Source organism: Myodes glareolus, chromosome 2 (genome assembly GCF_982192425.1).
Source record: "Myodes glareolus chromosome 2, mMyoGla1.1, whole genome shotgun sequence".
NCBI classification, from domain to species: Eukaryota; Metazoa; Chordata; class Mammalia; order Rodentia; family Cricetidae; genus Myodes; species Myodes glareolus.
This window is the reverse complement of record NC_142027.1, coordinates 70,756,335-70,783,833: the sequence shown is the minus strand read 5'-3', so window position 1 is coordinate 70,783,833 and position 27,499 is coordinate 70,756,335. Positions and strand designations below refer to the sequence as shown.

Here is a 27,499-nt window from a genome sequence, read left to right as displayed (position 1 = left end):
ATGAAGCATGTTGGACTCTAGTGTCCAACCCGAGAAGGAGTTGCCCCCAGAGACCACCTCATACACCACAGCAGATGCAAAAGCATGAGGATTTTATTAATTCTGTCATGACAGGGTCCCTCAGCATTCGGGAAGCCGAGAGACCCCGATTAGCTGGTACAGTCTACTTTTAAAGGAGAAGGCCCCATAGAAACAAGAGGGGTTTTTCCTTGACCATTATGATTGGCTTGTTCGAAAAGGGCTAATATCAATAATTGACTGGAGAACTATTGTCAGATCAGATGAGGTAAGAGGTCATTTTGACCCCGTTTCCCAGGGGACTGAGTCAAAACATACGTGTATGGGTAATTGTTCAGGAACTGAGTAAGTGCATGTGTAGCTGTTAGGTCCTTGGTTCCCAGGGGAGGAGGGGAAGCACTGAGGCAAAGAGGCTGAGAGGGTTTGGAATTGCCAGAAATGGCTTCAGAATTGTCTTAAAGTCTTACAAGCAGAGTAGGCACCTGTATATGGGAATGAGTGAATGTGAGTGAGTAGGAGTACCCTTTGGCCAGGCAGTGGTGGCGCACGCCTTTAATCCCAGCACTTGGGAGGCAGAGACAGGCAGATCTCTGTGAGTTCGAGGCCAGCCTGGTATATAGAGTGAATTCCAGGACAGGCTTCAAAAGCCACAGAGACACCCAGTCTCGAAAAACCAAACCAACCAACCAACCAACCAAACAAACAAACAAAAAAAACAAAAAGAGTACATTCTGCCCTGGTGCCCTTGTACGTCATGTCCTTAAGAAGCAGAAGGGAGGGCCGGAGACATGGCTCAGTGGTTAAGAGCACTGCTGCTCTTCCAGAGAACCTGGGTTCAATTCCCAGCACCCCACAAGGTAGTTCACACAAATGGTAGCTTACAACTGTTTGTAACTCCAGTTCCAGGGATCCAACACCTTCATACAGACATACATGGAGACAAAACACCAGTTTACATAAAATAAAAAAAAAATGAAAAAAAAAACCAAGAAGATGAGGAAGGCCGGCATGATGGTGCACACCTTTAATCCCAACACTCAGGAAGTGGAGGCAAGCAGATCTCTGTGAGTTTGACGACAGCCTGGTCTACAAAGTGAGTTCCAGGATAGGCAGAGCTACAAAGTGAGACCCTGTTTCAAAAGTAAATAAATAAAAATGAATTTATAAAAGAAGAAACAGTAGGACAGACAAACCTCTTGCTCTGCTTTCATCCCACGAGGCCTCACCTTGTTTCCAGGTCTCCAGCATCTCCAGTGTTTCCAGATCTCTAGTGTCTCCAGTGACCCCATTATCTCCAGCAGCCCTAGGAGCCTGCATCTGTGAACACTGGGTACTCTTGCGTCCATTCTCCCTATACTTCCTTTTGTCCTTACGTGCTAGGTTTCACTAAGTCACTTCTCTTTATTGGGGATTTTTTTTGTTTTGTTTTTTTGTTTTGTTTTCTGTAGCTTTGGAGCCTGTCCTGGAACTAGCTCTTGTAGACCAGGCTGGCTTCAAACTTACAGAGATCCACCCGCCTGGGATTAAAGACGTGCACCACCACCGACTGGCTTCACTAAGTCTTTCCAACTGCCTGAGGATTTGAGTGCCTTTCTCATCAACTGCTCCCAGAGAAACCAGGACACACTCTGCAAATGAAACACAGACAGGAACTGGGCATAGTGGACAATTTTGTAATTCCAACGAATCCCCTTCCCAAATAATAATAAACAAAAATTTTTAAAGAAATTCTACATCAGACAAAGGACTGCTCTCCAAAATATATAAAGAGCTCAAGAAATTAGACATCAAATTTCTAAATAGCCCAATTTAAAAAATGGGATACAGAACTAAACTAAACAGAGAATTCTCAACAGAAGAATCTCAAATGGCCAAAAGATTAAGGAAATGTTCAGCATCCTTATCCATCAGGGAAATGCAAATCAAAACAACTCTGAGATACCATCTTATTAATTTTTGAACATGTATTTAGATAACCTTCAATTAAAATAAAGTATATAGCGTGTTTTCCAAAATATTCAGAGGTCTAGAGCAAAAAAAAGTTGTAAAGGAGCTGTGACACACACACATGACTTGTGCAGTTGTTTAATTCTCCAAAGACGCAGAAATAGATGTGCACATATATTCTCCAGATTTATTTTGCTAAAAAAATCTGACATAATCTTTGAAAAATTAAAATAATTTTAAACATGTATTAAATTAACTTTCAACTAAAACAAAGTACATACCTTGTTTTCCAAATTATTCAGAGGTCTATAGATATAGAGTTGTAGAGGAACTATAATATACCCATATTATTTATGTGGTTTGTTTGATTCTTCAAAGCAATGGAAATAGATATGCACATACACTCTCCAGATTCATTTTGTTAAAAAAAAGTCTGATATGGAAAAACAAAACACCTATGATAGCCAAAACAATCCTGTACAATAAAGGAACTTCTGAAGGCATCACCTCTGACATCAAGCTCTATTACAGAGCTATAGTAATGAAAACAGCTTGGTATTGGCATAAAAACAGAGAGATTGACCAATGGAGTTGAATCTAAGACCTGGATATTAATCCACATACCTATGAACACCTGATTTTTGACAAAGAAGCTAAAATTATACAATGGAAAAAAGAAAGCATCTTCAACAAATAGTGCTGGCATAACTGGATGTCAACATGTAGAAGAATAAAAATAGACCCATATCTATCACATTGCACGAAACCCAAGTCCAAATGAATTAAAGACCTCAATATAAACCCGACCATACTGAACCTGATAGAAGAGAAAGTGGGAAGTAGACTGCAACACATGGGCACAGGAGAACACTTCTTACGTATAACTCCAGTAGCACAGACACTAAGAGCAACAATGAATAAATGGGACCTCCTGAAACTGACAAGCTTTTGTAAAGGACACAGTCAATATGACAAAAAGGCAGCCTACTGAATGGGAAAAGATCTTCACCAACACCACATCCATCAAAGGACTGATCTCCAAAAAAAGATTAATGTCCAAGAAATTAGACATTAAAATTCTAAATAACCCAATTAAAAAATGGGGTGTTGAACTAAACAGAGAATTCTCAACAGAAGAATCTCAAATGGCCAAAAGATACCTAAGAAAATGTTCAACATTCTTAGCTATCAGGGAAATGAAAATCAAAACAACTCTGAGATATCATCTTACACCCGTCAGAATGGCTGAGATCAAAAACACCAATAACAGCTTATGCTGGAAAGAATGTAGCGTAAGAGGAACACTTATTCACTGCTGGGGAATGCAAACTTGTACAACCACTTTGGAAATCAGTATGGTGGTTTCTCAAAAAATTGGGAATCAACCTACCTCAGGATTCAGCAATAACCTCACTTGGCATAAGATGCTCAATCATACTATAAAGGTATTTGTTCAACTAAGTTCATAGCAGCATTATTTGTAATAGCCAGAACCTGTAAACAGCTGATGCCTGCTCCTCAACCAAAGAATGGATAAAGAAAATGTGGCACATTTACACACTAGAGTACTACTCAGCAGTAAAAAAACAATGACATCTTGAATTTTGCATGCAAATGGATGGAATTAGAAAACACTATCCTGGCTGGGCGGTGGTGGTGCATGCCTTTAATCCCAGCACTCAGGAGGCAGAGGCAGGTGGATCTCTGTGAGTTCGAGGCTAGCCTGGTCTACAAGAGCTAGTTCCAGGACAGGCTCTAAAGCTACACAGAGAAACCTTGTCTCTAAAAACAAACAAACAAACAAACAACAACAAACAAACAAAAAAGAAAACACTATCCTGAGTGAGGTAACATAAACCCAAAAAGATGAATATGGTATATACTCACTCATAAGTGGACACTAGCTATAAACAAAGGATATTGAGCCTATAGTTTATGACCCTAGGGAAGCCAAGTAAGAAGGTGAAGAGATATCTTGATTGAGGGAGCCATTATAGGTTAGCAAGAAACCTGGCTCTAGAAAAATTCCCAGGAATTCACAAGGATGACCCCAACTAAGACTCTAAGCAATAGAGGAGAGGGGGCCCAATCTTGACTTGCCTTGTAGTCAAACTGATAAATATCTTAGTTATCACCATAGAACCTTCACCCAGCAACTGATGGAAACAGAGGCAGAGACATGCATCAGATCACTGGACTGATCCAAAGTCCAGTTGAAGAATGGGAGGAATGAGAATATGAGCAAAGAGGTCAAGACCATGGTGGGTTCACCCACTGAAACAGTTTACCTAAGCTAATGGGAGCTCACCAACTTCAGCCAGATTGGGAAGAAACAAGCCTAGGACCAAACTACTCCCTATGAATGTGGTTGACAGTTGCATGGCTGGGGCAGACTGAGGGGGCCACTGACAGAGGCACCAGGATTTATCCTTACTGCATGTACTGACTTTTTGGGAACCTATTCTCTTTGGACTATACCTTGCTCAGGCTAGATATAGTAGGGAGGACCTTGGACCCTCCCCAAAGCAATGTGCCTTACCCTCTCTGAGGATTGGATGGGGGTGGGGTGAGAGAGTATGTGAAGGGAATGGGAGAAGGGGAGGGAGTGGGAACTTGGATTAGTATGCATAATGAAAAAAAGATAGTTTGTTTTCTTATTTAAAAAAATAAAAAATAAAAAAATTTAAAGAAAATAAGATTTTTATTGTTTATGTTTTAAAATTATTATTATTAATAATAATATTATCATTATTATGTATGTAGATACACATGGGCCTTAGTGTGCATGGAGAGGACAGAGGACAACTTTGTTGAGACAGGTCTCTCCTTCTTCTGTGTGGGTTCCAGGGATCAAACTTGGGTCACCAGGCTCCTGCGGCCAGGACTTAAGCTCCTGATCCATGTTGGAATGTTGTTGTTGTTGTTACTATTTTGTTAAGACCACTGTGGTGGCTATTCTTGGTTGTCAACTTGATCTGAACTTAACTAAATCCCAAGTGGGTGAATACACCTGTGAGTGATTTTTTTTTTCTTAATTAAAACATCTGTAGAGGAAATTTATAATCTGGATCTTTTAAGGTGGAAAGATCCACCTTTAATCTGGGCCACAACTTCCGATGTCCGCCTAAATAAAGGACATGGAAGAAGGAAGCTTGCTCTCTTTGCCTGCATGCTCTCACTCTACGAAGTCCATTTCTTCGCTGGCATTAGAGTCTAATTCTTCAGGACTCTGGTATATACTGAAGACCAGTTGAGACATCCAACAGCCTCATGGACTGAAAAACAACTGGATTCTTGGCCCTTCCATTGACAGACAGACATTGTTAGACTAGCTGGACCAAGCCTGGGAAATTATTCTAACAACCTCCCCTCATTTTTTTTTTGTTTCTCAAGAAAGGGTTTCTCTGTATAGAGCTGGCTATCCTGGAACTCACTCTGTAGACCAGGTTGGCCTTAAACTCAGAGAGATCTACCTGCCTCTGCCTCTCAAGTGCTGGGATTAAAGGCATGTGCTTCTGCCACCTGGCCATAAATCCCCTTTCTATATATAGATTAATGTTCTATGTTCTGTTCCTCTAGAGAACCTTGACTAACACAACCTCATTATTTATTTTTATGTGCATGTATGTGTGCCTTTGTGTGCACCACTTGTGTGCAGCTGCTGGTGGAGGCCAAAGGGCATGAGATCCCTTGGAACTGGAATTACAGATAGTTGTGGGTCATCTGATGAGGGTGTTGGGAACCAAGCCTGGGTATTTGGGACGAAGATTAAGTTCTCTTAACTACTCACACTGAACCATCTCTCCATCCCCCCCTTATTCTTGGAAACTAGGTCTCATGTAGCCCAGACCAGTCTATAATTTGTGACACAGAGCTGAAGGTGACCATAAACTCCAGATTCACCTGCTTCTACCTTCAGAGTCCTGGTTGGGTACCAAAGTCAGGGCTTCATGCATACTAGGGAAGCACTCTAGCAACTGAGCCGCATCTCTGTCCCACACAGAGTTTTTAAAACAACAACTGCGTTGGGCCGAATAGCTGTGCTGGTGAAGGGACTTGCTGCCAAGACTGATGACTTGAGCTCAATACCTAGAAGCCACATGGTGGAGAGAACTGACCCCTGCAGCTTGTCTTCCGACTTAATTGCACACGGCTGAGCACCGCATGCAAAATAAATAAATGTATTAACAAGTGGCTACCAAGAACTACATATTAGAGTTAGTTTTGTTGTTCAAATTCCTTCCCTGGTGGAGATGTAAACAACACTGACCCCAGTTCCTAGGGTCCCACTGACAAACAAAGGGGCAATTTCACCAAAGTTCACCTGGGAAACCAGCGAGTTCATTAGGCTCCCTTGCAGAGCGATGAGTGAGGTGGTACGGCCAGGAGCCTGGAAGGACTTCAAGCAGTCACCCTGGAAGGTCTGCCCCCAGCCTGGATGGTGACTGAATGGCTACACAGACGGAGGCCTCTTCTGCAGTCCTTCCCAGCCTATGGACCTGTACACAGTCCAGTGGTTCTCCACCTTCCTAGTGCTGTGACCCTTTAACACAACTCCTCGCGTTGTGGTGACCCCCCAACCATAAAATTATTCATTGCTGCTTCGTAACTGTACTCTAGCAACTGTTCTGAATTGTAATGTAAAGATCTGCTATGCAGGGTATTCAATACAGGATCCCAAAGGGGTCACGTCACACAAGTTGAGAGCCACCGCTCCAGCCCCTCCCTTCGGCCATGTGCAATTAGGAAGGAATGCATGTGACTGATTGGGAGGTGTGCTGGCCACTCAGGTGAGAGTCCCACTGCCCCAGACTCCCCCTCCTTCTATGAAGAAGGATCAATGGTCAGTGAGCCCAGTTGTGATGATCTTTTGCAGGAACAGATGATCTGGTGAAGATACGGTAGCTTGGCTCATAGGATTGTCTAGTACACATTTTTGATTCTTCAGTGGTTTGGTGCCCTGAAAGGGGTGGATGTTTCGGTGCCCTGAAAGGGGTGGTATGAGCACAGAGGAGTAAAAGGTGTCTTGCCTCTACAGTACCATTCAGCTATGTGTGTAACTGGCTTTCTGTCTGAAAAACAGGGTCTCCTCAGGCATTTGCTCTCCTCTCAGTAGACTGGCATGCAGCAACAAATGCAATGTCCATACCTGTTTTCATCATTCTGACGTATTTAACATATATGTACACAATATGTATTTTGAGACAGGGTTTCACCATATAACCCAGTTTCGGCTCCAATGCATGATCCTCTTTCCTCAGCCTCCCCTGTTCTGGAGTTGCAGGATGCCAACACGGCCCCTTTCTTACCCTGTCCTACTTCAAACCACAGCGTTTCTCACGGGAGCACCTGCCCGTTCTCCCTCAGGTTTCTGTGGAGGAGGCTCTCTGCACCTGCCTCCTCCCGCACCCCACCCGACCTGCGCCACCCTTTGGTAAACATGGGCTCTGCTAGGCTGTGGTCACACGGAGGTTCTGGTTTCACTGTTACTGCGTCTCTGGTGCCAGCGTTAAGGGCAGTGAACTTTCAGAACGACCTTCCCTTTCTTCCAGGATGTGGTGGAAAGACAAAGCCTGAGCAGGAACCAGTCGAGTGGAAGGCAGTCAGGCCAACTCAAACACCACCACACTGGATGTTCTAATGGTTTCAGTTCCCAGAGTTTCCTGAGAGGGGGTAGTTCCGTGGGAAAGGCTCTGGAGAGCACCTTGCGGAGGGCGCTGCTTCGCAGAACGAGGTGCCACAAGGAAGGGAACGTGAAAAGAATGGGGGATCTCTTTCATGTAGCTGCCTCTCTCCACTGCCCACCCCAGATTTCAAAAAGAATCCCCAAGAGGCATTGTGGTGTGCTACAGTAATGCCAGTACTAGGGAGGCTGAGGCAGGAGGATTATACTTGAGCCCAGGAATTTGAGGCCAATTTAGGAACCATAACAAGGTCTATCCCCTTCTCATTCAAAGAAAGAAAAGAACCAAACCTCAGTGTGGTCCTTTGTGCTGTGTGTGTATGTGTGTGTGTGTGTGTGTGTGTGTGTGACAGGGGGGCAGGCTAAAGTGCCCCACATGAAACTGGAGAACATTTGCTTTGGAGAGAACACCAAATATAAAATGCTTCATTGGACTCATGGGGAAACCGAGGCACAGATAACAGACAAAGCTTTGGCCAAGACAACCTAGGAAGCTGGTGACAGAACACAGGGTCCCCAAAGAAACAAAAACGAGTTCAGAGTCACCATATTTCTCTTAACTTCCTCTGTACTCACACTTGCCCAGCGTGGTGAGGCCTCCCACAGTGGTTGTTGTTAGCTAACTTTAGCCAGCTGTTAGCTTCTGCTGTTTTTGTGGTGGGTTCTCACGTCTGACCCGGCACTTACTGTGTAGCAGAGGCTAGCCTTGAATTCCTGAACCTCCTATCTCCGCTTCCTGAGGGCTAGGATGACAACATGTGTGCCACCACGCTCCACCCAAAGTGTGACTTTGACCTCCTCCAAGTAGGATCTCTCCTAACGTTTCATGTGCATCCAAAGCCTTTATTACTTAGGAAGACGGGGGATCTAAGAGGCATGATAAATTATTCTCGGGGTGAGTGTTTATGTGTGGGTGCACATGAGTTAATTGTCACACGGATTTTGTCCCTGCCTTTTGCTGGTCTTCCTGCCTCTGCCCTCTTTCCAGTCTGGGAGACAGCTAATATAGTGTTTGTGGGAGCAGTTGCCACATCACTATATGGCCCTCAGAAGTTGAAGGATTCCTTGTACGTTATCTCATTCCATGCGGTTTGAACAACGCCTCCCAAGGTCCAAGTGTTAAAGGCCAGTATACAACAGGGAGTGGTAGAATCCTCTCGAGGTGGGGCCTAGAGGGAGGCCCACTAGTCACTCGAGGGGACAGTGGGCCTCTTCCCGGAGATGAGTGGTTTGTACCGTCTGTGCTCCCCCTGTAGGGAGTTGCCGAGAACTCAAAGCACTGGGGCCAATCGCTACTCAACCGACACCTCTAAAATTGTGAAACAGAATGAACCTTTTCTATCTGTCAGTTATTGCAAGTGTTTTTATGGTGAAGGAAAGCTGAGAAACACATCTCATTCACCCCTCCGAAAGTTTCATAAGCCTTTCCTGCCCCTGTTATAAATGAAGAATGGGGGCACAGAGTAGTTAAGTAATATGTCTAAGACTACAAAGCAAGCACAAAGCTAAATTGAGATTTTAATTATATTAATTAATTAAGTGTGTATGTATGTATGTATGCACACATGGGCGTGTGTGGCAGTCAGATGATAACTTGTGGGAATTGAATCCCTTCTGCACAGTGCTGGTGGCACACACCTTTAGTGCCAGCACTCCCAGAACTCCCCGAGGAGTGAGGGAGCTGTGATACTCCGCTTCCCATCACCACAAAAAAGCACTTGAGATAAGTCAGCTCACGGATAGAAAAGATTCATTTTGACTCACAATTTTGGAGGTGTCGGCTCAGTAGCGACTGGTCAGAGGCAGGCGGAGCTCTGTGAGTTCGAGACTAGCCTGGTCTACAGAACTAGTTCTAGAACAGCCTGGGCTACATAAAGAAACCGTGTCTCAAAAAACAAAACAAAAATCCTTCCTTCTTCTACCTGCTACAGATGGCTTTCAGGTGATCAGGCTTGACAGCAAACGCTTTTGCTGATGAGCCATCTCACTGACCCCAGAAGTGGGCTTATAACATTTCTACTTAGTATTATTGCATCTCTCTGTGTCTAGACGTCAGATGACAACTCTCGCCTTCCACCCTAACTGGATTCCAGAGATTGTACTCAAGGTGCCAGGCTGTGGAGAAAAATCCCTTTACCCACTGACCAGGTTTGTTGCCAGCTCGGAATCGGGATTTGAAAATGTCAGGTGTGAGGTCAGTGAGAGATTAGACAGAGAAGGAAAGAAGCCACTCCACACAGTGCGGGTTCAATTCTGGAAAGAGCGGAGGAGGGGAGATCTAACTCAAGAAGGCAGTGAGCTCAGAGTCGGCTTACAGGGCTTACAGACTGCCGTAGCCAGCACAGGAGAAGTGGGCAGGGGAGGGAATGAAAAGTAGCCTTTTTAGGCTTAGGTTGAACTTTGCTAGGGTTAATCGGGGACTGTTGAGTTAGGAATGTCAGATGATTATTAAACATCTCGGGTGACTGGTCATTCCTGAGGGTGATAGGGCAGGGAGGGCAAAATCTAGAAAAACATGTTACTTAAGTTTCAGAAACCAAATTGCTCTCTCCCTCCCTCCCTTCCTCCATCCCTTCTTTCCTCCCTCTCTTTCTTTCTTTCTTTCTTTCTTTCTTTCTTTCTTTCTTTCTTTCTCTCTCTCTCTCTCTCTCTCTCTTTCTTTCTTTCTTCCTTTCTTTTGTCCTTCCTTCCTTCCTTCCTTCCTTCCTTCCTTCCTTCCTTCTTTCCTTCCTTCCTTCCTTTCCTTGAGACAGGGTTGTGTAGCTCTGGCTGTCCTGGAATTACTCTGTAGACCAGGCTGGCCTCAACTCAGAGATCTGCCTGTCTCTGCTTCCCAAGTGCTGGGATTAAAGGTGTGCACCACCACTGCCCAAACTACTTTCTTTCTGGGAATCAGCATCATTAAACGAACTTGGAGGCCTTGTGTAAGATGGCGTGGTCCTGACTGACACCAAGTTCAATGGCCGAGCTCCGACTTTGCCACAGATCTTTTCTCTGAAGCGCCCCATCACTGTGTCCTCTGTTTTGCTGGTCAGAGCTCAGATCCCTACTTTGGCAGGAAGGACTGAATGCCATGGCTCTCTCTACCCTGCAGGTAAGTTAATTAACCTTGTGGTGTCTCGATTTCCTCATCTATTAGTCAAGAATGACAGTTAAAACTGTGGCCACTTCGTGGAACTGTCTGGAGAAAGAGGAGGAGGAGAGCACAACGTTACCCAAGTCGAGCTTGGCTCAGACTCCAGAGGGAATCAAGAGCAGATCTCTGTAAAATGTCACATAGTTACCTTTGGACATTGTTCTTTGCAGCTTCCTTGTAGGTCGCTTTTGACCAGGATGTTTCCACAGATAAACAGCACTCATTGAGGAACTGAGGACACATTCCCTCCCTAGAATGTGCCCCACTCCCAAATACCACCCTCTCCAGATGCCCCCATTCTCCAAATATCCTTCTTTGGTGGTTGTCCCCCCCACAAACTTCTTGCACTTATTCCCACCATGTTCATTTCTTCATGTGTTTGTGTAAACCCTTGTGTGTGTGTGTGTGTGTGTGTGTGTGTGTGTGTGTGTGTGTGTGTGTGTTTTGCTTTGGCTTTTTAAGAAAAGCTGTTACCCTGCAGCCTGGGCTGGGCTAGAACCGCCTGGCAATCCTCCCTGCTCTGCCTGCCCAGGACTGGGTTAATAGGCATGTGCTACCAACCACACCTGGATGTTTGATCATTTGTTAAATATTTATCAAGAGCCTTCTCTCATAACAATGACTATGTTTGAACTTGTCCTTTACAAAGGGTGTTGTGACACCTCTGTCTGTAAATACTCACAAAGCCTGGGGAGGGGCTCCCGTGTCCCCTTATTCTAGTCCTGCTAGCTGTTGAGTGTCAGTGTTGGACTATTCGGGGTGCATGGGGTGGAGCAGACAAGGACCCCTGACTTCAGAATGCATATAACCTTATACGTAGAGCAAGATTTCTCTCTCTCTCTCCACTTGGGAACAATCCAAGGCAGGCAGAGTAGAAGCAGTAGCAGAGATGGTGCCCTTGCCTTATAGGCTCAAGGCTGTAAACCTGCATGGACAGAGTTTCAGGCAGCAGGCACTATGAGCAGCAAATGGGCCACCTTTGCTACAGGGAGACATTCAAACACAAAAACTGCCAGTTCTGCTGAGCAGGCTCTCCAGATTGCCCACATAATCTGCAATAGAGAGCAGAGCCAATCAGAGAAGGAACTGTTACCTTTCCAAGGAGAGGAGGGGTTCCCTCTGTCTTGGAGTGTCTCCTCCAATTGTAGGGCTGTCTCCTGGACTGAAATCAGCTGCAATAAATTGTTTCCTATTTCCCACATGTGGTAGTTTAAATGTAGTTGGCCCCCATTATCTCACCGGGAGTGGCACATAGGGAGGTGTGGCTTTGTTGAAGTGGGTCTGGCCTTGTTGGGGGAAGAATGTCACTGTTGGGGCCAGGCTTTGAGGTTTCCTATGCTCAGGATACCTAGTGTCTCAGTCAACTTCTTGTTGCCTGCAAGATGTAGGACTCTTGGCCACTCCTTCAGCGCCACGTTTGCCCGCATGCTGCCCTCTTCTCCGCCACGGTGATAATAATTTGAACCTCTAAAACTGTAAGCGAGTCTCCTCAATTAAATGGTTTCCTTATAAGAGATGCCATGGTGAATAGAAACCCTAACTAAGATACCACTCAACTGTAATTTAAGGGACTGATTTCGGTTTTACATATCTTTACCTGCAATCCACAAAAGACAGTGAGTCCCATGGCCTATACACTCAGGGTAGGACAAACTATCCATAGGAGAGGTTCTCTAACGCCAGCAGTGTCTGAAGAAACCACGTGTCCAGGTAGATTCCTCTCTTCTAGAGGCTGAGGTCAACCCCTCTCAGCTTCTTGCTCCTGAACCCTTCATTCTCTGTAATGTGCTATGTAGTACATTTATGTGATGTAATGTAGTATGTAAAATACATGGATGTAATTCATTATATAACAGAAAGTAAGTTTCTTGGGAACTGTATATGGCAATATTGAACAATGCATTTATATCTCCTTGGCTACATAGGGAGTTCAAAGCTAGGCTAGGATAGATGAGCCCCGTCTCATATGTATATATCATATAATACATAGAATACATGTATATGTATTATTATATATATATTTGTACTGGTTGGTTTTGTATGTCAACTTGACACAAGTTAGAGTCATCAGAGAGGAAGAAGCCTAAGTTGAGGAAATGCCTTGATGAGATCCATCTGTAAGTAGTTTCCCATTTATTGATCACTGAGGGAGGGCCCAGTCCATGGTGGGTGGTACCATCCCTGGACAGGTAGTCCTGGGTTCTATAAGAAGGTGGGCTGAGCAGGCTAGGGGAAGCCAGCCAGTAAGCATCTTTCCTCCATGGCCTCTCCATCAGCTCCTGCCTCCAGGATCCTGCGCTGTTTGAGTTCCTGTCCTGCCTTCCTTCAGTGACGGACTATAATGCTGAAGTGTGAGCCAAATAAACCCTTTTCTCCCCAACACACACACACACACACACACACACACACACACACACACACACACCTACTAGTTTATAGAAAATAGCAATTCAAATGCTAACTTACAGGGAACATGATGACGATGCCAACAGATGCAACCACCAAAATTAAGAGCATGAGAAAGTGCATGAGATGAACTACTCAGTTTCTGAGAGAGCTGCATAGTGCCACGCCTTAAAGATGGCGCTGGTTTCCACCTTCCACCTCCCCGATGGTGAATGCTCTCGGTCACAAACAACTCCATATATGGCTAAGGATCTGGCTTGTTTCTGCATTTCTGGACCTATCTGCATTTCCCATGTAGCATGCTGGGGTTGGCTACCCAGAGGCTATTTAAGCTGTGGACTGGCTTTTCCCCGGGGTCAGAAGATTGTTCAAGGTTCCTGAATAAACTGCAGTGAGAAGAGTCAAGTGTTGCATCTTCTTTGCTGGTCGAGGCAGACAGGACAAGTTTCTTGAACAGATACATCACAAGGAGGAAGATCCTGCCAAGCAAAAGAGACTGGCTTGTTCTCCTGAGATCCCTGTGAATGAAATGATATGACATGATTCCCTTACAGAATAATCCAGGGAAGGGTTAGTGCTAAAGATTGACATAAAGACCTGGGTGTGGTAGCTAGCCTGATCCACAGACTGAGTTCCAGGACAGCCAGGGAAGCCACAGAAAAACCCATCCCCAGAACACACAACAGAACAAAAAAGCAAAACCAAGCTAAACAAACGCAAAAAAAAAGATTTACAAGAATACTTATTTTATTTTATGAAATGTTTGATCCTATAATCAAAATGAAATCCAATTAAGGTCCTTTAAAAAAAGATTAGTTGGGCTGGGCAAGCCTTTAATCCCAGCATTTGGGAGGCAGAGGCAGGCAGATCTCTGTGAGTTCGAGGCCAGCCTGGTGAATTCCAGGATAGCCAAGGTTTTACAGAGAAAACCCTGTCTCGAAAAAAGCAAACAAACAACAACAGAAGATTAATGGGGTCTGGAGAGATGGGTCACCCGTTAAGAGCACTGGTTGGCTTTCCAAAGGACCATAGTTCATTTCCCAGCACCCACATGGCAGCTCACAACTGTCTGTAACTCCAGTTCCAGAGAATCTGACACTCTTCCACCACTGCATGTTTAAAAATTACTTAAAAAGGAAAGAAGATTAGCAGTGAGTTGCTGTTATTGTTATTTTAGTGTTGTTGAGACAGGGTCTCAAGACGTAGCACTGGCTGCCTTGGAACTCTCTTATAGACCAGGCTATCCCTGAACTCACAGAGCTCTGCCTGCCTCTGCTGGGATTAAAAGTTTACACTTAAAAATTTAATCCCACTGACACTTCATGTGGTCCATGTTGTTAATTATTGAAGCTGGTACATTTGTTACTTTTCTCCTTGCTACAAGAAGTTACCTGACAAAAGCATTTTAAGAAAGGAAGGGTTTAGTGTGGTTCACAGTTTGAGCAGAAGGTCCATCATAGCAGGGAATGCATGGCAACCGGAGTGTGGGGCAGCTGGTCACATCTTATCTACAGTCAAAAACAGAGACATGAAGGTTGGTGCTCAATTCGCTTTCAAGTTTGTGTGTGTGTGTGTACATGTTTAGACGGGTGTGCGCACAAGTGCATATGTGTGGAGGCCACAGGTTGAAGGTAGATGTGTCTCCCTTTATCTCTCTAGACTTCATTCTTTGAGACAAGGTTTCTCACTACACCTGAACTTTGTAGAAGTGATGAGTCCATGAGAGCCAGACTTCTAGCTAGCTGGCCAATGAGCTTCAAGGATCCCCTTGTCTCCACCTGCATTGTGCTGGGATTACAAACACATGCTACTCACCAATCTCTGGGGTGATGGGGAGCCAAACTCGGGTCCTTAAGTTTACTTTTTCTTTACTTTCTTTTTGTTTGTTGGTATTTTTTTCCAGGCCAGGTTTCTCTGTGTAGCTTTGGCTGTCCTGGAACTTGCTCTGTAGATCAGACTGGCCAGGAACTCAGAGATCCAGCAGACTGTGTCGCCCAAATGCAAGGATTAAAGGCGTGTACCACCACACCCAGCTCGGTTGGTCCTGAAGTTTCCACAGCAGGCATTTTTACCAACTGAGCTGTTGTGGGGTATTCACCAGAGAAGGCTGCTCAGACCTGTGTTTAAGCCAATCGAAAGTCTTTATTAGTCAGCCAGTGTGTGGGTGTTTGGGATCTTAATGTATTAGAAACTTTCCATAGTAGCCAGGCATGGTGGTACATACTTGTGATCTGAGGCAGAAGAGTTATGTGACTCAGAGGCCAGCTTGGGCTACTACAAAGGGAGATCTTGTTTCAGAAAAAAAAACAAAGAAAACAACAGAAACAAAAGAACAACAAAGAAAATGAAAGAACTGAAAAGAGGAAAAATGATGTTAGGAAATAACTGGACAGTAGCAAAGTGGACGGCGTTTTCTAAGATAGTGTCCTGTGACGTTGTCTCTGGTGTGTGACATGACACAGGTTCTGTCTTCCACAACCACCCTTCCGATCCGACTTAGTGGTTGGTTTTGGCTGAGAAGGATGCAACACACACACACACATACACACACACCCGCCATGGGGGTATTGATTCGTCCCTGGAATCTGCCTAAAGACGGGTGAAAGCACTCTAAAGGATGCTGGGACAGTTTTTCAAGGAGTTTGATCCTTTCTCTTTTTCCATCTATTTACTGAACAAGTTTGAAATCTCCACTACAGATGTGTGGATTTTCTTTTTGTTCTTTTGTTTTTTAAGCATACCGTACAAAATCACCAGGCATGCAAAGACACCCAGAGCACCCTGTAGAATATAAAACACTCCCAACAGCTCTGGCTGTGTGGGTAGAGACAGGCTCAGAGACAGTCGCTCAGCCTTCTCAGCAAGGTGATGGTAATTCTACTCACCACCAGCACCTGCTGGTGGTTGGAGTTAGAGATAACAGTTGACAGGGCTTGGTGGAGTTCTGGGCACATAGTGACCACTTCTGTTTATCCCTGAAGGGGTGTGTGTGTACATACTTTGTCCTTTCTTGGAAACACCTGGCACAGAGCCCAGGTGGTAAGACAGCTGGAGGCGGGTAGGGGGCCGGGAACTCGCTTTTCCTATGTCAACAGGAATAAAAAGATTCTCACCTGCCCCTCCTCCCACCTGCCTTTCATTTCTTTTCATTTATTTATTTACTTGTTACTTTTTAACACAGGCTCCAGCCTGGCCTGGAATTCACTGTGTAGATCAGGCTAACCTTACACTCACAGAGCCTCTTACTTCTGTCCACAGGGTGCTGAGGTTAAAGGCTTGCGCCACCATGCCCAGCCCAGTCTCCTATTTTATTCTTCCTATTGGTACCATTCAAAAATTCATAAATTCCCAATTCAAATTTATTTCATGCCTCTTCTCCTTTTCCTTCAGTGACGTAAATGCAATAGGATTTTGTCTTAATTTCCCATTGGCCTATGGACAACACTTGTCTACTTGACATAGGGACAGGGGTTCTCAACCTAGGATGAACACATTTCAGTAGTCTGTGAACTCCTGAGGTTGGATGAAGAACCGTAGATGTGTGTGTGTGTGCATGCAGACAAGAATGCATTCTCAGATGAGATGCTGATCACGATCTAAAGCAGGTGTTCTCATGGGTCCCTGACCTAACGGAGAAAAGCTAACTGCATTTGCTAGAAGAGACGCAAAATGAGAAATAGTAAATGTTTGCTGAGAACACATTTAAAAGAAGCTGCAAGGAGCCAGGCAGTGTTGGACACACCTTTAATCCCAGCGCTGTAGAGGCAGAGGCAGCTGGAGCTCTGTGAGTTCAAGGTCAGACCAAGTTCCAGTACTTCCAGGACGACACAGAGAAACCCTGTCTTGGAAAACCAAAAACCAAACAACAACAAAACATGACACAAGGGCCAGGGAGATGGCTCTGCAGATGGAGCTCGTCACCAGCGTTATGACTGAGTCTGAGCTCCAGAATGCACATGGTCGAAGCAGGGAACAGACACCTACCTGCACATGGTCCTCTGATGGCCACGTATGTTGTGGCATCTGCCTCTGTGTGACGCTGAAGCCTGATGACCCGTGTTGGATCTTCAGGACCCACATGCTAAAACTAGAGAACCGACTCCTGACCTCTGCATACATGTCATGGTGTACACATGCATAATTAAATCATAAGGTAGATAAATGGTTTTTTTAATGGCATAGGTGGCAGTCTATTTTCAGCTAATAAGGGTAATAAAATATCCCTTTACCAAAACAGGGAGCGAGAGAGAACAAAACTAAGAAATCACCCTTTCAAATAGTTTCAAGATATTTGTATTGCCTTAGATGCAATACCATATGCCTTTTGGTTGATTGCTGGAGGGACTGACTGATTAATTTTGCATTTTAAAAATATTATTCTGTTTTTATTTGTTTATTTTGTGTGTGCATATGGGTATGGAGGGTTGATTCGGTCCCTCCCCTGTTTGGGTGTCCCTCCCCCGTTTGGGTGTCTGGGAGCAAAATCAAATCATCAGGCTTGCAGCCGTTCTGGTTTTCTGCTGGGCCTACCTGCTAAGTCGTCTCTCTGGTCCCTGATTTGTAGTTTAGGGACAAGTCCCAAATAGCCTAGGGAGGCCCTGAACTTGATATAAAGCCCTTGAACTTTTGCTCCTCCTGCCCCCACCTCGCAAATGCTGGCATTACAGGTGTGAGCAACCACACCGGTCCTTGATTGCCTCTATACAAGACACATAAAAGATTTTCAAGGACACCACGGTAGGCGTCGAGATAAAGTGAGTTTATGTAATCCTAAAAGAGGACACTTTCTTCTACGTTACCTTCAACTCTGCAGATTTGTTTGGACCTTTCGGTCAAACTCTGGTGGCTTGCAAAACTCAGGTGTTTTCCAGACTTGCTTCTCTTTCATTCCAGATTAACCTTCAGACAGGTTCTCTTAAACACTTGTTGCACGTTGAGTGAGGAAAGCAAAGTGACCCATTGTTCACAGAGGAGTGAAATTGGCTCCGTCGTGGCTTGAATGAGTCTCCTCTAGGTTCAGATATTTGGACACTTAGTCCCCAGCTGCTGGCATTGTTTGGGGGAGGTTTAGGAAGTAGGGCTTTGCTGTGGGAAGTGTGTCACTGGGATGGGCTTTGGGCCCCACTGGCAGTTTGCTCTCTTTGTTCTGGAGGCTGTGTGCTCTTAGCCACTTGCTTCAGCCGGCCGCCTGCCCGCCCGACCGCCCGCCTGCCTGCTGCAGTGCCTTCCCAGCTTAATGGAGCCTTCTCTCTCTGAAACCTTAAATCAAAACAATCCCCTTCTTACATAGTTGCCTGGGTCATGGTATTTTAATCTCAGCAACACAAGAGTAACTAATACAGGTCCCTTCACATTTGGACTTTTGTACACTTGCTGTGACCTAAATATGTCCCCCTAAAACTCACACGTTGGGAATTGAATTCCCAAAGTCACACTGTTGAGAGGAAGGGTTTAATGGAAGACTTGTAGGTTATGAGAACTCTGCCCTCGTGAGTGGAGTAGGATGCTATTAAAATGGGTTGTGGGAGGGATGTAGACATTATGTTTCTTATTGCTGCGAACAAAGTCTCTACATAAGCAACCTAAGGAAGGAAGGAAGGGCTTATTCAGCTCACAGTTTGAGGTCGAAGTCTGTCGTGGCTTGGAAAGCGAGGTGCTAGGAGCACAGAGCTCCCAGTTGGGTGGCGTCACAGCAGGAGGCAGAGAGAGATGGATGCTGTTGCTCAGATCTTCCCGTCTGAATACCTTCTAGCGTTTCCCCAAGAGCATGCTCAGGCCTTTGTTTCCGTGGGGCTTCCAAATCCTGCCAATTTGACAAGCTTGATCACCGCGAGGGGGATGCACTCTGTTCTGCAAGGTGCGGGGGTCCTTTCTTGCCCTTTCACCTTGGACAGTGTGAGGTCACAGCAAGGGGGAGACATTTTGTGACCAGAAACCAAACCTATCAGTGCTTTGTTATTAGACTTCCCTGCTTCCAGAACTTCAAAAACTAAGATTTTGGTCAGGCAGTGGTGACGCAAGCACTTGAGAGGCAGAGTCAGGTGGATCTTCGTGAGTTCGAGGCCACACTGGTCTACAAAGTGAGTTCCAGGACAGCCAGAACTATTACACAGAGAAAGCCTGTCTCTTAAAACAAAACAAAGTAAGATTTTGTTCATTACAAGATACCTAATGTCTTAGTTCATTTTGTGCTACCATTAACAGAATGTCTGAGATTGAATTGTTTGTTCTCTCTCTCTCTCTCTCCCCCTGTGTGTGTGTGTGTGAAAGAGAGAGAGAGAGAGAGAGAGAGAGAGAGAGGTGTTTGAGAGAGAGAGAGAGAGAGAGAAAGAGAGAGAAAGAAAGAGAGAGAGAGAGAGAGGTGTTGCTGGAGATCCCTACCTAGGACTTTCCACACGCTAGGCAAACTCTTACACTGAGCGATACACCCAGCTCACTTTCTTTTCATTGATTATATAATTACTGTGAGGTTTGAACGTCTCAGTGTGATCCACAGGCAGGCCCTACAGAATCGGCCTCTACTATCCTCTTTGTTCCTGTCTTAGTTAGGGCTTCTGTTGATGTGAAGAGACATCATGACCACAGCAACTCTTACAAAGAAAACATTTAATTGAGGTGGTTTATTTACCGTTCAGAGGTTCAGTCCATTATCATCATGATGGGGAACATGACAGCATGCAGGCAGACATGGTGCCGGGGCTGAGAAACCTACATCTTGTAGGTAACAAACAGGAAGTCAACTGTCTGTCACACTGAGCAAAGTTTGAGTAAGACACCTCAAAGCCTGCTCCCACAGTGACACACTTCCTCCAACAAGGTCATACCTACTTCAGCAAGGCCACACACACTTCCTTTGGGAGCCATTTTCTTTCAAACCACCACAATCCCCATTTGCCTTCTTCCCTTTAAATTTACCACCTAACTACGCCCAGCAGGAAATACAAACAACCTAGCCATAGCATCTCAGACTGATTCCCTTTACCTGAGCCTTCCAGTTTCTCCTTTCAGCCTGGTTAAATCTTAAACTTTGTTTTATTTTATTATTTGTTTGTTTGGTTGGTTTTTTGAAACAGAGTTTCTCTGTGTAACAGCTCTGGCTGTCCTGGAACTCATTCTGTAGGCCAGGCTGGCCTCGAGCTCACAGGGATCCACTTACCTCTGCCTCCCGAATGCTGGGATTCAAGGTACACGTTGCTACCACCCAGGAAATCTTAATCTGGGGATTTCAAACTGAGCATTACTTGTTGATGAGGCGTCTTTCCCCTTGACTTCATTAAAAACTGTTGTTAGTAATGTTTGGACCAGCAAATGGTGTGTGTGTGTGTGCCTAGCTGGGTGACAGGTAGGGCGTGAGAAACACCCATACATATCCACCCATTTGTGGGCCTTTCTAACTTCGTTCCTCATCTTCTAGTTGTTTGACTGTTCTCCCTTCTTCTGAAGTCACACCTTGCTGCTACAGGCCTCCTGCCTCTGTGCACGCTCCATTCCTCAGAAATTCCCTCTCCTTCATGCCCTTTCCCCACCTAGTCCATTCCTCAGGAATTCCCTCTCCTTCATGCCCTTTCCCCACCTAGTTAACTCCTACTCATCTGTCAGCGCCTAGCAAAGCACCTATAAAATGATAACAATACACCTTCTCCCCTGGAGGGCTGGTGTCGAATAGCATGAGTTAACACATCTCCCTGGAAAGCGCATGTTCTCGACAGCTTATTTTTACCACTATCAATAAATATATATAATTAATAAATATCAACACCATGTCTCATCATAAATGGATCACACACACACATACACACACACAGATGGTATGCTATACTGGTACTCTACGCACCGAACCATACCCACAGCTCCACACGTATAAGGATCTTGTAAATTTCACTTTTTATTCTGCTTATAGTAGTGTTCGCATGCTTTTCTTCCACTGTCCTCTGAGCTCCTTGTGGACCGGATGATCATCAGATAACTAGGTCATTCGTGCAAGCCAGCAAAACATTAACAAGCAAAGTTCAGAGCTGCAGAAACTCTACAGAGAGCAGAAAAGAAAACACTATCTGGATGAAAAGGCTTCAGGGGCGAGAACAAGTAAATAAACTTACAGAGAACTCTGGGGACCAACCCCAGGCCTCATCGCCAGAAGGGAGTCGCGTTGACACGACCTAATTTTGTAAGGCAATTTGATAGTTTGCTCTGAAATTTAAGCACATGTAAATTTTGAAAGATCAAGCAAATATCTACTAGAATGGAGTCAACAAACCCCCCAGCACTCAAAGCTGTATGAAAAGGCTGAACATTACAATGTTAACGTCAAGTTTCCTTTGTTTAGTGTGAGACGGGGGCTGGTCTGAAATTCTTGGTCCTGCAGCCTCAGCTCCCTGAGTGTTGAGGTTATAGGTGAGCCCCACCCACACCTGGGCCCTGAAATGTTAGTTTTAAGAATTAAGAACAAAGGAAAAAGCAGAACCTTTTAACAGAGGGGAACTAGTGTGAAGTTGAGGGGCTGTGGCGCGCCCAGGCAAGGAAACACAATGCGATTAGTAAGAAGGAGGTAGAGTTGCAAAGTTCGCAATATTCATTGGGTGAAAAGGCAAGTTGCAAAATAGTCTACGTTTAGTAGGCCCGTGTCTCCGCCAATTCAGTGAGGTAGAATTTAAGGTTAATAAGACTCACTGGCCACTGGGTGTGTGGTGCAGGCCTGTGTTCCTAGCACCTGGGAGGCTGAGGTAGGAGAATCAGGAGTTCAGGGCCAGCTGGTGTGATCCTGTCTAAGTCACAAGACCATTCCATCATCACAGGCCACCCTTGTATTGTTCTTTTCTGGTCACATTTACCTCCCTAGTCCCTTGTCAACACTAAGATCTTTATTTCTATAATTTTGTCATTTCAAGAATATTCTAGAGGATTCAGAATGTAGCTCTGTGTTTTGAGTGCTTGACTAGCACTCACAAAGCCAGAGTTCTGTTCCCTACATCTTATACTTATAACCTGGTCCAGCCCTCGGGAGGTGGAGGCAAGAGGACCAGAAGTTCAGGTCATTATCAGCTGCATTTGAAATTGAAGGTCAGCCACGCCTGAGATCCTGTCAGAGAGAGAGAGAGAGAGAGAGAGAGAGAGAGAGAGAGAGAGAGAGAGAGAGAACGCTCAAATATATATATCCTTTACTTACATGAAAATAGTCTTATGCAACACTGTACCATGCATTTTTTTTAGAATGAGTGTTATGCGAAGGAAACCAGGAAGCAGGCAATTAAAACCTGCCTTTGCTTAAAATGGTTGACTCATCGCTTGACCTCATATGATGTTGATTTTGCCGACTTGAATGTACCAAGAAACACCTCGGGCGTTAATGAGGCACATCTTTGGGTGTGTCTGTCAGGGCTTTTCCAGAGAGGACTAGTGGGGAAAAGAAAAGCCATACAGAAGGTGAGTGGCACCATCCCATGAGCTATGTGGTCTTAGTCTAAGGGACGGAAGAAAGGAGACGTCTGGTTGTCATCTTGTGCACCTGTGACCCAAGTGCTTGGAAGGCAGAGGCAGGAGAATCAGAGGAGTTCAAGGCCAGCTGCATTTATTTAGTAGATTTGACGCTAGCCTGGGGTATACCTCAAGAGAGATATGGAGGGAACAATGCTCCAGGCGGTGGCTCAGTGGGTAAAATCGGTGGCCCTGCAAGCATCAGAACCTGACCTTGACTCGCCGGCCTCCATGGAAAATGTTGAGCATGGTAGCGGTGCACATCAGGAGGCAGAGGCAGGCAGATAACTGTGAGTTCGAGGCCAGCCTGGTCTACAAGAGCTAGTTCCAGGGGCTACACAGAGAAAGCCTGTCTCAAGAAGAAAAAGCTAAAACATGTAATGTGTACGGGTGTTTGGCGTGCATGTTGTCTGTGAGGCATCGTATCCCCTGGAACTGCAGTTACAGCTGGTGTGAACGACCACGTAGGTGATGGGACGCTAACCTGGGTCCTACGGAAAAGCAGCCAGTGTTCTTGACGGCTGAGCCGTCTCTCTAGCCCTGCCTCCACCTTTTGTTTCTTTAAGTTTTGTTGTCAAGTGAGATTCACTGGACATAACAGTTACCTTCATCACAGCAGCCATGCCTTCTTGCAGAAGGCCCTTGAAATTCAACACATTACCTGCTGACATTCCCTCACAGAAGGAGGAGATGAGGATTATCTGATGCTCATCTGAGATTCCCGCAACTTCCTGCTGTACCTCCCAGCCAGGTGTGTGCAATTCTGCCCCAGGTGCATGGTCTCATGCTATATACTCTATAAGTATATAGAATATATAGAGGATAGAAGGTTAACCAAGCAGAGGATCTTACTGATGTCATTGTGGGGGAGGACTCTACCTGTACTGCAATGAGGAGGATTTCATCTGTGCTGCTGTGGAGGGAGGATTTCATTGATGCAGTTATTGGGGGAGATTTTATCACTGTAGCTGTGGGGGAGGACTCCGCCTGTGCTGCTATGGGGGGAGGACACCGCCTGTGCTGCTATGGGGGGAGGACTCTGCCTGTGCTGCTATGGGGGGAGGACTCCATCTGTGCTGCTATGGGGGGAGGACTCTACGTGTCCTTATATGGGGGAGGACTCCACCTGTGCTGCTATGGGGGAGGACTTCTCCTGTGCCACTATGGGGGGAGGACTCCACCTGTGCTGCTATGGGGGAGGACTTCTCCTGTGCTGCTATGGGGGAGGACTCCACCTGTGCTGCTATGGGAAAGACTCCTCCTTGTGCTGCTATGGGGAGGATTCTGCCTGTGCTGCTGTGGGGGAGGACTTCTCCTGTGTTGCTATTGGGGAGAACTCCTCCTTGTGCTGCTATGGGGAGGATTCCGCCTGTGCTGCTATGGGGGAGGACCTCATCTACGTCACTGTGGGGAAGTTGTCATCCATGCTGTGGTGAGACTTGTTGGTGATGCAGCTGTTTTAGGGGGTTATCCATGTTTCTGTAAGCTACCCCTTAGTCATACTCAGTGAGTAGGTCTAATAGACTCTTTGACTTCCTACATTGACCTTTGGTAGACTTGTGCTTTGGTCTGTCATTGGAGCCCTTAGATATTTGTTTCCAGCTCTCTCGGGAAAGAGTTTACCCAACAGGCATCTTAATGTCAGCTTTTACAGTGTCATACTCTAGACCCCCCAAAGACACCAGAAGGTCTCCCAGGCCTTCTCTCAACCTGCCATTGCCCTGGATTTCAGTGACTAATTACTAACATCTTTGCTATAAGTCAGATATGGTATAAATATCTGTTTTCTAAGCTCATGGGTAGCTGAGGCAGGATGATTACCGCAAACTTGAGGTCAGCCTGGGCTACACAGTGAACTGAAGGCCAGCCTGGGTTATGTGGGCAGTGGGTGTCCTCCCATATGAGTAAACATTGTTGACATAGGCACAGCCATGTCCAGGACACCGTGCTGCAGACTTATAGGAGTGGCAAGGCCTTCCCCTGATCTGAGTAAGAATACTGACCAACAGTTGACCCTCAACTAAAAATAGCATGTGGCAAAGTGTCAACCACAGCTTCCCTGTCCCTGAGGACTGCCTGATCACCCCTCCCCCACCCTGACATGCTCCCCAACATCATGCACATCATGCACCCCAGTTACTCCCTCCCCAGTCCTCCCAAGTCCACCCTCCCTACTCTTGTGACTCTCCCCTCCAAAAAAAGGAACAAAAATACGTATCCAATTTGTGTTGCCCAAACACTCACTGGAGCATGGTCAGACTCCCAGCGGCCAGCCCCTGAAAGAAAACTGAGTCCTTCATCCACTGAAGGACTCACTGCTGACAGCCATACTTCAGCATCCTTATCACAATTTTAAAGAGTTCTCTTCAATGACTTTCTGTCTAGGCTGCTTCTTTTTGGCGTGGGGGTGGGGGTGGGATCATCACAGAAGCCTTCTATGCTCTTCTTTCTAAATGGTGTTTGTGATGTCACTGCAATCAAGTCGTTTTCTCACCCTTTACAGTCAGCAGGAGCACAGATCATGCTTCTGATGGCAGCGTGGACTACTGACATCCACGTGGTCTCCAGTGTCAACATGTGCCACAGACCTCAGCATGGTCTCCCGTAGCAGTACAGAATGCAGATATCAACACAGCACTCTGCAGCAGCACAGGCCACGGACACCATCACAACCCTCAGCAGCAGCATGGACCACGGACATTGGTGGTAACACAGGCCATGGACGTCTACACCATCCCTAGCTACAGTAAGAGGGATCATGGATCCAGACAATGGCCCTCGATGGCAACGTGGCCTTAGGGGGCTGCACAGGCCACTCACATCAGTGTGGACCCGGTGACTAGTCTGCTCTATATCATACTGTATATAATAAATGTACTGAGTATCTGGGCTGCTGATACGTCTCCGTCCAATTGCAGGACCACCTGATCCCATCTTTATTTTACTCCAGTCTGTCTTTCTGAATCTCCCAATCAGGTTTCTAAGACCATCCACCCAGGCTGCTGAAGAGCTACATAGCAAGATCCTGCTTCAAACACTCTGTAAAACAAAACAAAACAATGATAAGGAATCAAGCCCCCCACCCCCAACTGGGTAGTTTACGATGGAACTCAATGAGGGCAATCGTTCATGATCATGGTGTTGTATTGTGGAGTAGGAATAATCTTATTAGAGCCAGTAATCCTTCAAAGAAGACAGATATAACAGTATCTGCCACCACCTGGCAGAACCAGAACAGAGATAATGGTCAAACCACACCACACCATCACCCAAACCTCTTGGCCCTTGCCCAATCCTTCCTTAGCCGCCTCTAGACTTAAAGCTTATGTCAGTTCCCTGAACATGGACTTGAGGTGCATTTTTCTTTGTTCCTCCCAGTGTGGCCTCATCAACCGGATCTCTTTTCAAGGTGTTCTCTCTAATTAGCATATTGAGGTAGGTGACGAAGTCTTATGAACACAGTCTGCCTCAAGTTCACAGATACGTTATTGTGTTTCTACAGTGTTAGAATGTATCGACTAACATAAATCCACAAGCTGTATCGGTTCTCAGGCCATAGCGGCACAAATCACCCTAATCTCTATTGGTATTGTGGCTATTGGCAATGGCAGGTTCTTTCATATTTATCTTAATTGCTAGTACTAACTTGCATCATTACACCCAACACAAAGATATATAGGTTACCGAACAGCTATGACGGAAGTCTCTCCAGAGGCCTAGGCAGGGAGCCAATGCAGTCATATATACTGCAGATGATAAGACAAGCCCACACTGTTGTGGGTGGATAGAGCTAGTTCAAGGCAAAGGTCTAAGGTTGAATTGGGGGAATAGGCTCTGGTCTGACCTATGACAATGAGAGCAGGCCCTGTCAATATTGCAGTTCTGATAGAAAGGTATCCTGGCAGCTGGAAGCCAAGGCATACCACAAAGTCACTGTAAGTGTTACAGCTTAGGGCTCTGCTGCAGGGAAAGGCTTCCCCAGTGCAAGAGTAACAACTCTGCAGGGAGATGATTTCCCCACTGAAGTTGGTACAGCTCTGTTCGGCATCTCCAGCAAAAGCGGGCACAGCTCTTCTCAGCTTCGGGCTCCGTTCTAGCGAAAGTGTCACACCTCACAACAAAACTCACTCAAGACCTTTATTGGGAGGGGAATATTCCAGGAGAGTGGCCGACTCTGCTGGGGTGAAGAGAAGCAGCAAACAGAACAAAATACAGGATGTGTATAGGGTTTCTTGGGGTGGGGGTGGCCCTTTCTAGAGTGGAGACTTCCAGGTTCGGGGGATGGTGGAATTCTGGGGTCAGACTCTGGGGCAAACTCAGGGACCGGTTGGAGTTTGGGCTCAGGGATTGGTGAGATTTCAAGTCCTTGGCCCAGGTCTTGGGTCAAGTCAGAGGCAGGGTGTTCTTTCCTCTGCTCTTTTTACGCTACAGGCCCCATCAAGCAGGGGCCTCCGCAGAGCTGAAGCTCTGAGAATTCATTGCCTGTTGATCCTGTAACACCTGCACTGTGTGGTTGAATGACAGATGACACACCCACACAGCACACATGTGGTGCACAGCGATACACTCAGGCAAAGACACTCCCAAGGATGCCAGAAGAGGGCATTAGATCCCTCTGGAACTGGAGATACAGATGGTTATGAACTGCCACCTGGGCGCTGGGACCCAAATCCTGGTCCTTTGCAAGAGCAGCAAGTGCTCTTAACCACTGACACATCTCTGCAACCCCTTATTTTATTTTCGAAGTGTGATCACCAGGAACTCAGTATGTAGCCCAGGCTGTCCTTGAACACAGGGATATCTGCTTGCCTCTTTCTACCAAGTGCTCGGGTTAC

General features: G+C 45.8%; 2 long non-coding RNA genes across 2 annotated transcripts; one reads left to right on the top strand and one right to left on the bottom strand.

Annotated features, from left to right (window-relative positions):
- Positions 1-1,027: 1,027 nt before the first annotated feature.
- LOC148122998 (uncharacterized) lies at positions 1,028-1,369 on the bottom strand. The gene is made up of 2 exons (XR_015735197.1): positions 1,245-1,369; positions 1,028-1,148 (listed from the first exon to the last, which is right to left on the bottom strand). It is a non-coding gene; the product is annotated as an uncharacterized LOC148122998 (long non-coding RNA).
- Positions 1,370-10,191: 8,822 nt separating this feature from the next.
- Positions 10,192-25,553, top strand: LOC148122997 (uncharacterized). Its single transcript, XR_015735196.1, has 2 exons — positions 10,192-10,742; positions 25,168-25,553. It is a non-coding gene; the product is annotated as an uncharacterized LOC148122997 (long non-coding RNA).
- The last annotated feature ends 1,946 nt before the right edge of the window (positions 25,554-27,499 follow it).